The 16,309-nt window shown below is 35.4% G+C and overlaps 2 pseudogenes; both read right to left on the bottom strand.

The window, feature by feature from the left end:
- Positions 1-1,163: 1,163 nt before the first annotated feature.
- LOC122737832 lies at positions 1,164-1,276 on the bottom strand (annotated as a pseudogene).
- Positions 1,277-12,283: 11,007 nt separating this feature from the next.
- LOC122746398 lies at positions 12,284-14,300 on the bottom strand (annotated as a pseudogene).
- Between the last annotated feature and the right edge of the window lie 2,009 nt (positions 14,301-16,309).

The following is a 16,309-nucleotide window of genomic DNA, read 5'->3' as shown; positions in this document are numbered from 1 at the left end:
AGCCTATTCCCTTTACATAATACAACCTGAGCTGTCTGTGAATTTTTGAATTATTCTTCCATCAAATAAGACCACCTAACAAATAGCTACAAGTAGATCTACAACCTAAAAGATACTTAAGGGAGGGAGAAAGATATATTACAATCCATCTCCTACTTCTCTTGGTCAACATGATAGAAGAGATTCCCTGATATTTAGATACAAGGCAGGTGAATCTTTTACTATGTTCCAAAGAATTGAGTGTTGTTGTTTTCCCCCTTTGTATAGGTAAACCAGTTCCACTGAACAGGGAATAATGTTGTTGCTAAGCTTCCATACAAAAGGAATACTCTTTACCTTTCTTTCTCATTAAATATATCAGGACAAGATTGCCTTTACAAACCACCATAGGTATGAAGAAATCATTTATAATTCAATTCATTACTTCCAGTTGCTTCCATGGGTTTGGCTAACTGTAGTGCTCACAATAGCTGTTGTTCATAAAGGACTTTTTATTTTAAAAAATACTTCATGTATATAATATCATGGATTCTCACCAACCATTGTGAAGTAGATAGTAAAAGATATTTTTACCTCATTTCAGAAGGTGAGGAAACTGATGGTAAAAGGAAGTTAATACTGATAACTAATGTTTTATAGTGTTTAGCATGTGCCAGGCATTGTGCTAAGCCCTTGACAATTATTATTTCATTTGATTCTCATAACAACCTTCAGAGTTAGGTAGTCTTATTATGCCCATTCAACAAATAAGGTACCTGAAGCAAAGAGAGGCTAAGTGATTTGCCCAGGGTAATACAACTAGTAAGTGTCTGAGGTTGGATTTGAACTCTGTTCTCTCCTGACTACATGCATGGCACCTATCTGCCCCCAGAGTTAAACAACTTTCTATTATCAAATACTATAGCCGTTTTCAAGAATTTATTCTTTTTTCTATTTTTTTCTCATAAAAGTATTTTATTATTTTCTAGTTACATGTAGAGATAGTTTTCAACATTTGTTTTTATAAGATTTCTAGTTTCAAATTTTTTTCCCTCCCTCCCCTCATTCCCCCCTCTCCAAGACAGCAAGAAATCTGATATAGGTATATATGTACAATCACATCAAACATATTTCTACATTAGTCATGCTGTGAAAGAAGAATTAGAGCAAAAGGGAAAAACCTCAAAAAAGAAAACCAAAAAAAGTAATAATAGTATGATATGTGTTGTAAAGGCCACTAGGCCCTCTTCCATCCCTATCAAGGGGAGTGCTAACCTTCTCTCCTTTCATACAACACTTTTCAAGAATTTAAAAGACTCATAAGAAAGAAGGGATCAATTTTTTCTGCTTGTATCTGACAGGCAAAACTAGAAGAATTGGTACAAGTTACAAAAAAAAAAAAAAAAAAAAAAAAGGTAAATTTGGGCTTGCTCTCACATATTTTCCCCCCAACATTAGTTATACAAGAATAGAATGTGTTCCCTGACTTTCCATGCTTGGGCTTAGTGACCAAAAGACTTGTATTACATTTTGGGGATATCATTGAACACAAAACTTAAGTTTTAAAGCAAACAATGAAAATATGCAACAAATGAATGGGGAGCTCTTTACAACAGTAGGGTGAACAAGACCACTTAATCACCTAGTAAAATACAAGTCACTCAATACACTTGTCTATTGTGAGAGTTAAAATTGGATACAGGAGCATGAAATTCCCCCTTTAACTTTTCCCTTATATATCTCCCAGACCAGTAAGAAAAGAAGCCTCTGAGCTTTAATCAGTGAGGGATTAGTTTTATTGTTTGGGGATTAATTAGATAACAAACTGGTGATACCGATTAGGGAAAATAGGAAAGTAGAAATACAAATAAATAATCTTAGATCTAAACTTAGTCTACATTATTCTATAAAACTCACCAAATCCCAAAACTGTCTGCCAGGCTGAGAACCAGAGCTGATCACCAAAGCATGAGCCCTTATGGCTAAACTGAGAAGCTAGAATGAGTGAGCCAGAGTGTGAACTTCCATTCCACTCTCACTTTTTAAGTTGGCATCCCGGAAGTATGGTGGGCTTGGCCATGCTCTCTGGGCAGCAGTAGGCACACCTCGGTTTGTTGTGGTCTCCTCCCCAAAAGGGCGGTCTTTCAAAAGCCGCTTTGGTAGCATGCGCTCAACTCTCAAATGATTCAGCCAAAACTTCCGTTTTTTTTACCACACTATCATGGCTTTTTTTTTTCCTCTACTAAGCATAGTACATGTTTACCAACATGAAAGTGAAAATGAATTTACTCATAAAATCACTAGAATGCTCAAAGCTGCTAAAATTAAGTGCAAGAGTGCTGAGCATTGACTATAGGGGAAAAGGAATTCTTTTTTTGTTTTGTTTATACATTTTTCATTTAAAAATGATGCTTTTTATTCTTATAATCATAATAATTACCAAGGACACTCATCCAAATATCCATGACCATTCAGCATTTTCTTATAACAAAGATTTAAAGAAGAAAAAAAGTTTGTAAAACTAACCAATATTTTTAAAAAAACATTTTAAATAGTATTTTATTTTTCTAATTGCATGTAAAGATAGTTTTTGACATGGATTTTTGTAAGATTTTGAGTTCTGATTTTTCTCCCTCCCTCCCTCCCCACTCTCCTCCCTAAGACAGCCAATAATCTCATATGGGTTATACAGTGCAATCATGTTAAACATATTTCCATATTAGTCATATTGTGAAAGAAGAATCAGAACAAAAGGGAAAACCACAGGAAAGAAGAAACAGAAAAACACAAAAAAGTAAAAATAGTATGGTTCAATCTGCATTCAGATTCCATAGTTCTTTTTCTGGAGGTGGAGAGCATTTTCCATTATGAGTCTTTTGTCATTGTCTTGAATCATTGTGTTGCTGAGATCTTGTCTTGCCTCCAATGAGAAAACATGCTTTCATTTAGCACATGAGGAAGAATTCATTATTTACCTTCTTCCTAAAGTCCTGATCTTAACTAGTATAATTATTCTAGTGAACCAGAAATATTTAAAAAGAGTAGAGAAGTCATGAATGGGAGAAGATCAGGGGTGGAGGGGAAGAACTAAGAAAGGGTTCTTGTAGAAACATATGGAAAAAATAAGCACTAAAATATGTTTGGAGAAGATAAGAGAAATGGTGATTGACAAGAAATACAAGAGGATTGACAAGAGGATAATAGGAACTAACAAAATGAAGAATGAAACGTGAGGAGTTTGAAAATCAAAGACTAGCTTAGTAATACACTAAAAACTTCCAGGAAATATAGCTAGTATATTTATTTCTTATATAAAGGACAGTATAAATTTTGTTTACACTGCTAGTACATTTATATAATCAATATGTAAAATGGAATTCTACAGATATAATTGAAAAATAAATACATCTGGTAAATGTGTCAAATAAACAAGTCAGTTTTCATTTATGGCTGAATAAAATAATGATGTCTAAATCCATTTAAAGTGAATAAATTAGTCCTGCATCAATGTGTATCCTTTGTACAATCTTCAAAATACTTTATCTATAAATATTTGGCATAGGAAGACATTGATAGAACCCATGATTGCACTTTTATTGTTGTTGTCATGGTTTTATTCCAGTATTATTTTTTAAATAATTTTATTGATTTGGAAGGAGGCATTGGAATGGGGCACATAACATGCAGTATTGTAAAGATATACCTTTTGTGTCCATACCAAGAATCAATCATTGGAAATTATTCTGTGGACTGATCGCTTATAATGAAAAAGATGTTGTGGCTAGGACATTGTCTGTGGAGGGTTTGGGTTTTTGGGGGGTTTTGGGGGGGTTTTTTTTGCATTGGCTCATCACTAAAGGCTTTGTGCTTTCAAATGATGCAACAATTTATTCATTCCCACATCCACAGGATGGAGAAAAGGGGGCTACATGAATAATGATTTACCACTAATCCAGGAAGAACCACCAACTCCTTACTCCTTAAAAGAAAACGTCACTTCCTTGTATTCTGTTAATGTGTTGTGTGTATATTTGAAATTTTCTTCAGAATTCTGATGGAGATATCTCATATCCTACTTCCACAGGGCAACAAGAGTTTGTGCTGGTCCAGATGAGCCTGACACTGGGTCTTAAAGTTTTGCCTGCTTCTTCTAATTTGTGATTCTTACCTTGATAGCAGATGACCAAATAACAAGCTGAACAGTATGTTCCTAAAGTCCCCCCTCCAAGGCCTTGCTTACCAGCTAGAGATAATCTCCATAATAATAGCTGACTACAGTCTTGCAAATCATCATTAACTATGAAAAAATTAATTCTGCTATTGTTTCTGGATGGAGGCACCACTCACCATTCTTATTGAGGATGTAAATACCCTTCCCTGTATATCACTCCTGTTTATGTATTGTCTTTTCCATTAACAAGTAAGTTCCTTGAGGCTGGAGACTATTTTTACTTTTGTATTGGTATTTGTAATACTTAGCAGTGCTTGGTACATAGTAAATGTTTAATGAGTGCTTTTTCATTTGTTTGTTTACTTATCTACTTCTTGGAAGATACTATGGGTAAAAAATCTAAGCTCAAGCTATGTGTGCCAGAAGACTCAGATCTTTAGTGAGTTGCTCAGACAGTATAGATCTGAGTTAAAATTGAATATCTGTTCTGCAGTCCTACAGAATGTTTCATGTTCTCACGTTTGAAGCATCAATCTCCTGGGATGGTAGACTAGGAGCTGAGTTATTCTTTCATGTTGTAAGTATCTGGCAATGTGTGTGTATGAGTTCATTGTATTTTAAGCATCTTTTTTTTTGGTAGTGAAGGAAAGATAGACTATCCTACACCTCAACTATTTTGGACATTGGATAATTCCCTAGAAGCAATTGCTATCTTTTGGGAGAAAACATTGCTATCTAGAAGAGACCTTGGTAATCTCTATTGTAGAGATGCTACTAGTGATCCAAACCTAAGCTTTGTTTATTAGATTTTCCCAAAGTGTACTTTAGAATGGGGGAATAATGACTAAGACTATATTAAAAAAAGCTCAATCCCCTCTCTTAGGGAGAGGCTTTTCCCAGGACATGAATCCAGGTCTATATGAGCCAAGAGCCAGGTCTTATTATTAGAAAGGAAGTCCATTAGATCACTGGGCTTTGGGGCTTTACATTTTAATTTTATATGATCTTCATTTGCAGATATATCCTCCTCCCTTCCTATACCCAGTGAGCCATTACTTATAAGAGAGAATGCAAGAGAAAGATTTTTTAAAAGTTCCATGAAACTTTATATACATACACACACACATACATACCTGCACACAGATAAACATACATATATGTATGTGTGTATATGTATATCTGTCTATGTATATATATGTATGTATATGTGTATATATATATATACATATATATCAGTTGAGTCTGACAGTGTATACAATGTTTTATACTCATAATCCTCTTCCTCTATTAAAAATAGAAGGAAGTACTATTTCTTTTCTTTGGGGATCAAATTTTGTCAATTTAATATACAGTGTTCAGTTTCCATTTGTTTTCATTTTTCTTTCTACACTGTTGTAGTCCTTGTGTATATTGTTTTCAAGGTTCTGCTCATTTCACTCTTTATCAGCTCATATCTTCATCTTGGGTTGTATGCCTACAAGGTAATACTTTCTACTCTTATTGTATCCTTTCAATTTTAACACACAGTCAGTACATTTAAACCTTGAATGATTTAAAATTGTGGTTGATGTATTAATTGCTCAACCAAAACACTGCATATGAATTAATTCAATAAATATATAAAGCATCTATTATATATATATATATAAGATATCATACAAAATACTGGTAATATGATGAATAGTAGCATAGCATCTTCACTTAAGGAGCTTATAGTCTAATGGGGAGAATATCTCCCTATGTTAGTTTTGACTCCAAGTCCCATATATTTATTACTTCACTTTAAGTTTTCTGATTGTTCTAAAGAAAATACATTCCTTGTTTTGTTTTATTCCTCTTCTTCTTCTACTACTACTACTACAACTTATTATTATTAATTATTATGGCAGTTAGGTTTTGCTATTGATGGATTGGTAGCCATGGAGTGAGAAAACTTGAATTCAAATCTGGTCTCTGAACTTATCAGCTATATGATCCTAGATAAGTCACTTAAATTCTATCTGCTTTGGTTTTCTCAACTGTAAATAATAATCTGGGAATAAGAATAGCACCTATCTTGAAGGGTTGTGGTGAGGATTAAGTGAGATAATATCAAGTACTCTGGAAACTTTAAAGTACTATATAAGTACTAACTGTTTGTATTTTGTTTTGTCAGAGGTTCAAAAATAGTGAGGGTAAGGGAGTGGTGGGAGAAAGGGTAGTTACAAGAAATAAGTGATAACATGAACCTCATATAATAATATTCCCTGGAGGCAGGAAGCTTAACTTTTAGCACCAAGTTAAAAAATTACAAGTTACAACATAGAGCTATGTATTCTGCTAAAATGTGTTCAATGTGAAATGAAAAATAGTTAAATATTTTATTGTCCCTAATAAACCAGCCAAGTTGGGTTTTGAAAACTTCACCTAACACAAATAAGTACATTACTAAGAAAATGAATGGATCTTGAGTTTATATCTTATGTCATATGACTCAGCAAATTTTCCTTATAAATGGGTAAAATTGTCCTGAATTAAAGTATATACTCCTGAGAAGACAACATATGCTAGTTAATAAAATTTTTATGAGAATAATTTTGTCATAAATTCTGAGAAAAAAAGGAATTTTCTTGGCAGATGGTAGAAGCATAACATGTCATTGAACTTTTGCCTTGTCAAAATCTGATGAAAATTGTGTCGCTTTTTATGCTTTTGTCAGAAAGTTAAAATATAGGATTGGTACCCCAACTGGGGAAAGGAGTGCTAATGGGCTTTATTTTTGTCTGTTGTTTTTTTGTTATGTTTTGTTTTGTTTTTGTGGGGCAATGAGGGTTAAGTGACTTGCCCATGGTCACATAGCTAGTAAGTGTCAAGTGTCTGAGTCAGGATTTGAACTCAGGTCCTCCTGAATCAAGGGCCATTGCTTTATCCACTGTACCACGTAGCTGCCCCTCACTAATGGACTTTAAATGAACAATATTAAGACCACATCTCTAACCTTTAAGAATGACCTCATGAAGTATAGTCTCCCATGAAATAGGTGTTTGGGGGTACAGCAGAAATGGAGACATAGTGTGGCATAATGGATGGAGGACTGGGTTTGGAGTCAGGAAAACCTATAAAGTTCTACTTCTGTCATAACGTTATACTGACTGTATGACTCTGGCAGCTGAACCTCTTATTGATCCTTTAAAACTATAATTGGTTGAACAGTTGCAAATGTCTATTGGTAGAGGTAGTTTCCTTACTGGGAGTTCCTAACACTAGTAAAATCACATATCTAGCCCTCAACCCCACAAAAAAGATTGAGTCACAATCAGAATGTTGGGCTGCATGGACCATAATCCTGAACCTATCACAAGAAATTTTAAGATATTTTTTAATTAAGCCACGGGAAATCACACCTGCAGATTTATAGAGAAGCTAAGAATATGAAAGAACCTCAGAATCTGTCTAGTTCAATCCAAACCTGAACAGTCATCCTTTACACAATATACATGAATAGTGACTTTCTAATCTCTTCTTGTGACCCCTAGGAATTCAGAATCATTTTTCCTGCCATGTTTCACTATTAACTCATATTGAAATTATTTTCTTTCTTTCTTTCTTCTTTGCTTGTTTTCTAAGACCAGGTCTCCCAATGACATCCAAGCTAGTCACTCCCAGGCCAATTCCACTTTGATCGTCAATGGTATTCAGATTTCTTCCCCTTCCAACCTTGGTGTGGTGTAGAAACTCCCTTTACTTGGATAAAACTTGGAGTCTTAGATGCATGTGGTACTGAATAGTAGTTGTTATATACCCAGGGGCTTATATATGTTTCATACTTGAACCCAGGTTCTTCTGATTCTAGGCCAACCACACTGCCTCTCATAATCAAATAAATGCATAATAACTTGTAAAAATGCTATGCAGTCTCTGGCATCTTGAACTAGTCACATCTAAAAGTAAAGTTATCATCTTCCTCTTCACAACAGCTCCTCCTGCTGTAATTCCTTAATTTTACCTTAGTCATCCTAATGACTCCAACCACTTCCCTTTCTCTCCTTCCCCAAATATCCACAACCTCCTAGAACATCATTCCTTTGTTAAATACCTAGCTGAAATCAATATGTACTATAATTAGCAAATTCCTCAGTTCTACAACAGATATCTTTTTTTTTTATTTAGCATTTTAAAGTTTGCAGAGTACTTTTTTTTAAAAAGTTATTTATTTTTAATATTTTTACTTATGGGTTCCATTTTTTACTTTTGGGTTCCAATTTTTATCCCTCTTTCCCTCCCTCCCCTCCTTGCTCCCTGAGGCAGCAAATAATCAGATATGGGTTATATATGTATGATTATATAAAACATTACCATATTTGTCATTTTGTACAAGAAAACTTGATTAAAAGAAAAAACTGAAAGACTGAAAAATACCATGCCTCAGTATGAAACAGTCATCTATTAAGTACTAACTCTATGCAGAACACTGTGTTATGCTCTGGGAGAAATATAACATTTAGATAAGATATGCTCTCTGTCCTTAATAAGATGACATTGTAATGGAAGAATTTACAGTTTTTGTTATTGTTGTTCAGTCCTTTTTAGTTATGTTCAAGCTTTCATGACCCCATTTCAGGTTTTGGTAAAGACACTGGAGTAGTTTGCCATTTCCTTCTCCAGCTCATTTTACAGATGACTAACTGAGGCAAAGAGAGTTAAGTGACTTGCCCAGGGCCACACAGCTAGTGTCTAAGGCTAGATTTAAACTTAGAAAGGTCAGTCCTTCTGACTTTAGGCCCAGCACTCTATGCACTACACCACCTACCTGCCACAACTTACAGTCTAGTCATCCAGAATGGGAGGAAATTAAGTCAGTCTGGTTAGGCCTGTTCATAATGAGCTCATCCATGTTGGCTCTGTGTGGTCAACGCTTCCCTTTCTAATCTGCATCACTAAATTATCCCAGTCTGGATGCTATGACTAGTCATCTCAATGATACTTTGAATAATACCCCAAAAGCCTTCAATCTTTTTTTTTTCCCTTTCTCTAGCCACTTTGCCAAGCACTGATCCTAAGTAAAACCACAATTTGCTTTCTTCCTTCTTGCCCCTGGGCTACTAAATATGAGTCAAGAAAGACACAAAGCTCTGACAATTGACCCCAGCATAAATTCATGTTTTTTAACATAACCTAAGCCCCTTATGCTGCTCAGAAATCATTATGTTATTTTCCCAAATGTAAATGATACTGTACACAGTGGCTATTTTAAACCTTCTACTTTCCTAAAATGACCAACTGCATCCCAACTCCCTTCTTCTCCTTACCTGTCTCTCTAGATAAGAGATGCACTTTGCCAAGATAAATTCCTAGATTCCTGCCCTTGTTCCCACACTCACCTGCCTCCTCGATCATATGCCATCAGCATCCTGCATTGGGAAGAGCATAAGATTGATAAGAGTAGAGAAATACCTGGGTGTTTGCAGACTAGATCTGACAATAAGAAGTCATTTAGGCTCCCTTAGTCTTGGTTTAATAATTTTTAAAATGGTGATTAAAATAATTCTAGCCCCTATCTCAGATGATTATTTTGAGTGCCAAATATGATAATGTATATAAAGTTATTTATAAACTTGAACTATATAGAAATGTCACCTATATTTTTTTTGTTTTGTTTGTTTTGTTTTTTAGTCAGGCAATTGGGGTTAAGTGACTTGCCCAGGGTCACACAGCTACTAAGTGTTAAGTGTCTGAGGCTGGATTTGAACTCAGGTACTCCTGACTCCAGGGCCAGTGCTCTATCCACTGCACCACCTAACTGCCCCCATCTATATGTTTTTATGATTTATCTCTGTCTCTGTTTCTGTCTGTCTCTCTCTGTTTCTTGGTCTCTGTCTCTCTCCTCATCATCATCGTTCTCCATCTGCCAACAATATTCTCAATTCATATTAATTATTACTCCCTTCGTGAAATTTTTCTTGGCCCTCTATTCAGAAGGAATTTCCTTTCTTTGTCTCCTTACACAGCTGACTTGGGTTTTTTACAATATACTTTGTATGATATTTATACACATGTATTTTATTTTTCTTTTTTGGCAGGGCAATGAGGGTTAAGTGACTTGCCCAGGGTCACACAGCTAGGAAGTGTCAAGTGTCTGAGGCCTGATTTGAACTCAGGTCCTCCTGAATCCAGGGCCAGTGTTTCATCCACTGCACCACCTAGCTTGCCCCATACATGTATTTTCTCTCCAATTAAATCTTCTGGTAGTATGTGATAATTTCTCATTTGTCTTTCTCTAGTCCCAAATGCAATAGCTGGTAAACTGTAGGAATTCAAAAGCTATATTTTGATTCATTAAATTAATTAATTAATTAATTAATTGTGTCATAAAAGAAGGATGTATGTCAGATTAATATCATTTCACAAATTTACATAATCATTAGAAGTAAGTTACATACATAAGTATTCTATGTTATTAAAATAATTATTCAATTGCTTTGACTAGACATTTGGTTATTAGTATAATATGTTTTAGATTTAAATTTTTATTTATGTTTTCAATGCAGTACTCAATAATTGTGATTAAATTAATGCATCTGAAAATTTAGCTTGTGTGATATGCAAATTAAGATATCCATAAACAATATTTTGGTAGTATTCTAAGTTCTTATAATTATTAGTGATTAAGAGAATATATCAAGAAGTAAGTTATGAGACACTTGATTATAAGACTTTAACATGTAAATCTGGACATTTTCATTTTCATTGCCAAAAAGTAATATTGGGCTTTTGAGTCCATATCACTTAACCTAGCTTGTCAGTTTCTAAAATCACAACTTATGTAAGAGAGGCTCTCAGAAAAACAATTTCAGAGCTATTATGAACTTCAGTGTCCATCTGCCCTGACCCACATATGAAAAAATATACATCATAAAAAAAAAATCTGACTTGCCTTTGCTTAAAAATCTCCAGTGAGAGCAAACTGTCTACTTCCTGAGCAGAGCTTATGTAGGAATTCTGACAGAAGACAAATTTAGTCAGGGGCAAGAAGATGTGGTACAGCTAGGGAATGACTACTCATGTGTATGATTAAGTTAGACTTATGGCAGAACCTATAGGAATTAGAGAAAGTGGGAGGTTAGGACAAGGGTAGGGTAGAGAGGACTATCAGTCAGGTACTCAACTTATTGGGCAGGAGGAAAAGTAACTCCTCGGAAGTCTATAGATGACAACCATAAACATCTGGATAGGATAAAGAGAACTTTAAGTATGGCTCCTGGCTAATGGTGATAAATGAAGGGCCTGAAAGTGACAATGGGAATCTAGGAGCATGTCAAGTTCTTCTTCTGACTCTGTGTGTCAGCGGGTATGAGAAAAGCAGCTCACCATGGAGAGGGCACCAAAAAATGCAATGTCTTCAGGAGAAAGGCAGGTTTCAGTACCTGACTGATAGTTCCTCATTTACACTCACCCCATATCTAAAATCTATTGGCTGATCTTGTCATTCCTAACTTCACAGCATCATTTCTATATGTCTATCTTTCTCCTCACATGACTACCACATAATTTGGGGCCTTCATTAACTCATGCCTTTACTATTATAATAACTTTTTGGTGGGTTTCCCTGCTTCAAGTCTTCCCTCTCTCTAATCTATCTTGTACTCATCTAAAAAATGGCTTTTCTAAAATATAGGTCTGACCATGTCTCTCCTACTCAATAACAACCAGTGGTTCCCTGTTACCTCTACAACCCAACACTAATTATTTACTTAATTCAGCCCACTCATTTATTTATTTATCTGCTTAACCATTCACTCATTTATTTATTTATTTGTTTGTTCATTCATTCATTTGCCTATTTGTATATCTATTTATTTATTTATTCCCTTATTTATTTATTTGTTTTTATTTAACTAGGCATTTAAAGTTCTTCCTAGTCTGAGATTTTCTACCTTTTAATTCTTTATTCCCTTTTCTTCGAGGTACAATCCAACAACCCTGACCTACTCACTGTTCCTCACACAATGTTCTATCTCCCATCACTATTCCTCCACTAGGCTTGGAAGAATCTTTCTCTTTGCAACCACTTTTTATCTTCTGTAGCTTCTTTATTTTTTTTAAGCTGGCATAGTGCAGTTCATTCCTTGTCTATAAAAAAAAAAAACAAACATCTTATGTGGTTGCCACAGCAGCTTCCTGGGTCCTCTGAACACCCATGTGTGAGTCTTCACAAGATAGTCAGTGAATTTCTGATAGGGAGACTTAGTAAACACAGTCTCCTTCCACAGGTCTTGGATTAGGTAGCTGTGTATTTTGGAGATGGCATCAAAGGCAGCTTTAGCAAAGTTGCCCAGAGTGGCAGTGTAGCCCCTTGCAGAAGTGTAGCAGTCATCAGTTACAGCCATCATCAGGAGCTTCTTAGACACAGGAGCTGAGATAATGCCAGTACCTCTAGGGGTGGGGATCAGGTGCACGAAAACCAATCCACAGTGCCCAGTGACCTCAAAGGGTACTGTGTGAGGCTTGCCAATCTTGTTCTCCCAGTAGCCACATCCCACAGGAACAATGGACAGCTTGGTCAGAATGATAGCACCACAAATAGCTGTGGCTACTTCTTTGGAGCACTTGATACCCAAGCCCACATGGCCATTGTAGTCGCCAATGACCATAAAAGCCTTGAACGTGGTACATTGTCCAGCTCTAGTTTATTTCTGAACAGGCATGATCTTCAGAACCTCATCCTCCAATAAAGACCCCAGGAAGAAATCTATGATCTCAGATTCCTTAATAGGAAGGTAAAAAAGACAGATCTCCTCAAAAGACTTGATCTTCATGTCCTTGACTAGCCGGCCCAGCTTAGTGACAGGAACCCATTCCTTATCTTTGGCCTTTCTTCCTCGGGCTCACAGCCCTGACCTTGACCTTGAATTGCAGAGTGTGGTACATGGGAAAAGGAGATGTCATAAAAACTTGGAGATAAGAAGAAGGGTATATTAAACAGTTTCAAAATCTGCAAATAAGTCAAAGTGAATGAAGACTGAGAAGAGACAATTGGTTTTAACAATTAAGAGATCATTGGTAATGCAATCCATCTACAGAGAAAGAACAGATGGTATCTGAATACAGATGGAAGTATAATTTTTGTTTTTGCTGTTGTTGTTAGTTCCTTTTTCCAGAGTTTTTTTGTCTGCTGTTTTGCATGACTGCACATGTATAATTTATAATGAATGGCTTGACTTAAGGGGGGCTTAGGGAGGGATGAAGAGAATGTGGAACACAAAGTTGGGGTTTTTTTTGGTTTTTTGTTTTTGTTTGTTTGTTTGTTTTTTGGTAAGGCAATTGGGGTTAAGTGACTCGCCCACAGTCACACAGCTAGTAAGTGTTAAGTGTCTGAGTTCGGACCCGAACTCAAGTCCTCTTGAATCCAGGGCTGGTGCTCTATCCACTGTGCCACTCAGCTGCCCCCCAGAACACAGAGTTTTTAAAACTGATGTTACAATTTGTTTTTGCATGTAATGTGGGGAAAATTCCAAATAAATAAATGAAATTAATAATGCTGAGAGATCATTTGCAACTTTGGGAAGAGCAATGTTGATGGAATGATGAAGTCAGAATCTGGATTGTAAGAAGAGAGTGAGAGAAGAAAACGTGAAAGCACCTGTTGTAGACAGACTTTTCAGAGTTAAGCCACAAAGAATAAGAAATGATACCTAGATAAGATGACAGAGGGAACCAAAAGATGAAGTGAATATTTTTGAGAATGAAAGAAAAATGAGCATGTTCATAGGCAATTTGACTAGTAACCATATTCTCAGTCATTTTGCTGTTTGGCTGCCCACTTTTGGTTTGGCTCTTTGGTGATGGCATCTTATGAAAGGTAAGGCTGTAAGGGGAGAGGCATTGTGCTTTCTCCCCTCTGAGGCTAAGATGTGGCTTCATGAAAATAGACCTCAGACCTTCTGCCTCAACACTGATTTCTTTTTTTTGTTTTGGGTTAAGGAACTGGAGAGTCTAGCTAGTGACTTTTAAAAGGTCAGGAAACTAGCATCCTGACATCTGGAAGGGAGAGGAGAAGGTTAGTGAGCCTAGTGTCAATGTCTCAAGGAGCAAGAAAGAACTTTGGTAATGACCTTTGAGACTCATCCCAGTGGTAGCTGAGCCAAAGTCTTATCTGGCAGTTACCTCGCATCTGGATGTAAATTTGGTGGTCCAATGTTATGTAAAAACTGAAAAAAATTTTAAGCCCATTGTTCCCAAAGAATGAGGGGAGCTAGAGGCAAATGTGTCCCAAAGATGCTAGGGTGAAAATGAACGGAGATGGTGATGCAGTAGATAAAGTGCTGGGATTGAAATCTGGGAGACCAGCATTCAAATATAATCTTAAATACTTACTAGCTGTATGACCTTGGGCAAATCACTTAACTTCTGATTGCTTCAGTTTCCTGAAGTATAAAGTGGAGATAATAGCAGCAACTTTGCAAAGTTGTTGTGAGAATCAAATGAGATAATATTTGTAAAGTGTAGCTTGAGAGTGTAGCTATACAGACAGCATACACATGTGAAAAATGCTTCAAGTATCCAGATGCCCTTCCAAAGAATTATTCCACAAAGATTACCATACAATTTCAGAATATGATTACTGAAATATAAATTATCTTTTAATAGACTATACTACCAATAAGAATCCATAAAGACTCAAAGCTTTGTCTTAACTTCCCTTCTGGCACTCTTTCCACTTCCCTATTAAAATACGTATATGAAGGGTAAGTAAAAATGTAAAAAATCATTCCCAGATCAAAGGCCATACAAAAAAAGAGATAGTTTTCCACATTTGACGAGAGGATCATAGTTTACTAGCCCCTGACTTAGTCTGTAAAATCAACTGGCTGCTATCCTAAACTTAGTCCCACTAAAGTTGCATAGGTTTGTCTTCACATCATAATACCAACTATGATAAAATACCCTTCTAAGTTTTTTGGATCTTTTTTCTCCTTTTTTTTAATTAAGAAAGTATTTTATTTTTTTCCCATTACATGTAAAGATAGTTCTCAACTTTTGTTTATACAAGCTTTCCAATTTCATATTTCTCTCCCTCCCTCCCCTCCCTCCCCTCTCCCCTAGACAGCAGGTAATCTGATATAGGTTAGATAGATAGATAGATATACACACACACACATAAAAATGGATCTTTTTTCAAAACAACTTAATTGGATATACACACATATGCATATGCATATACACATACATTAACATGTACATGCACACATATATACACATATACATATATACTCTAAGGTATAGCTAGGTGGTGCATACATTTAATATGTAAGGCATATATATAAAATATATAAATATGCATATACACACATATATACATATACATACACACACACATATATAGTTGTATGGGCTTATCTTGCTGTCCTTTCTTTTTTTCTACTAAAAAAGATAATTTATATTTTAGCAACTATTTTTTCAAAATTGTAATCTCTGTGGAATAATTGTTTGGGATGGCATCAGGATACTTGAAGTCTTTTTCAGACATATATGCTATGTCTCCAGCTAGGCTCTAAGCTCCAGGGGAAGAAAAATGGCATGTCTTCTGTTTCTTTCCTGTAACCAAAAGTGTCAATTCTTTAATTCTGCACACAGTTGTTAGTCTTTGTTGCTAACTGACTGAAATATATTCTCACTATATAACCTGATCTTCTCTTTTTTTAAAAAGCAATTAAAACAAAAGAAGGCTTATAGATTGTCACAAAATTTCTGAGTAAGAAGTCTTTCATAATCACTGTTAATTACAGAAATGACAAGCAATGGGATTTCGATATGGAATATATTTTAAAAAGCAAGACATATTTAAGACATATTTTGACAAACCTATTTGATTTTTTTTCATGGAATACATTTTAGGATGGGGTGAAAGACATTCCTTATAAGAGACAAAATGATAAGTAATGTATAAAGAAGCTTTAATATTATGATAATGAAGTATTATCACTCAAATCTGGTTGTAGCTATTGACAACATGCTATGCACTCAAGTCATCTATTCATTGATTGGTCACACATAATCCAAAAAATAAAAAAATAAAAATAAGGGAAGTTTTTCTAAAACTTCCATCATCATAGGAATGCAATTTTGAACTCTGGTCAATTTCAATATTTTCAAATTGTGAGAAACTGGTGGGTTGATGAA

Source organism: Dromiciops gliroides, chromosome 1 (assembly GCF_019393635.1).
Source record: "Dromiciops gliroides isolate mDroGli1 chromosome 1, mDroGli1.pri, whole genome shotgun sequence".
Taxonomy (NCBI): Eukaryota; Metazoa; Chordata; class Mammalia; order Microbiotheria; family Microbiotheriidae; genus Dromiciops; species Dromiciops gliroides.
The sequence above is the reverse complement of the archived record's forward strand: the minus strand, read 5'-3'. Positions and strand labels throughout refer to the sequence as shown.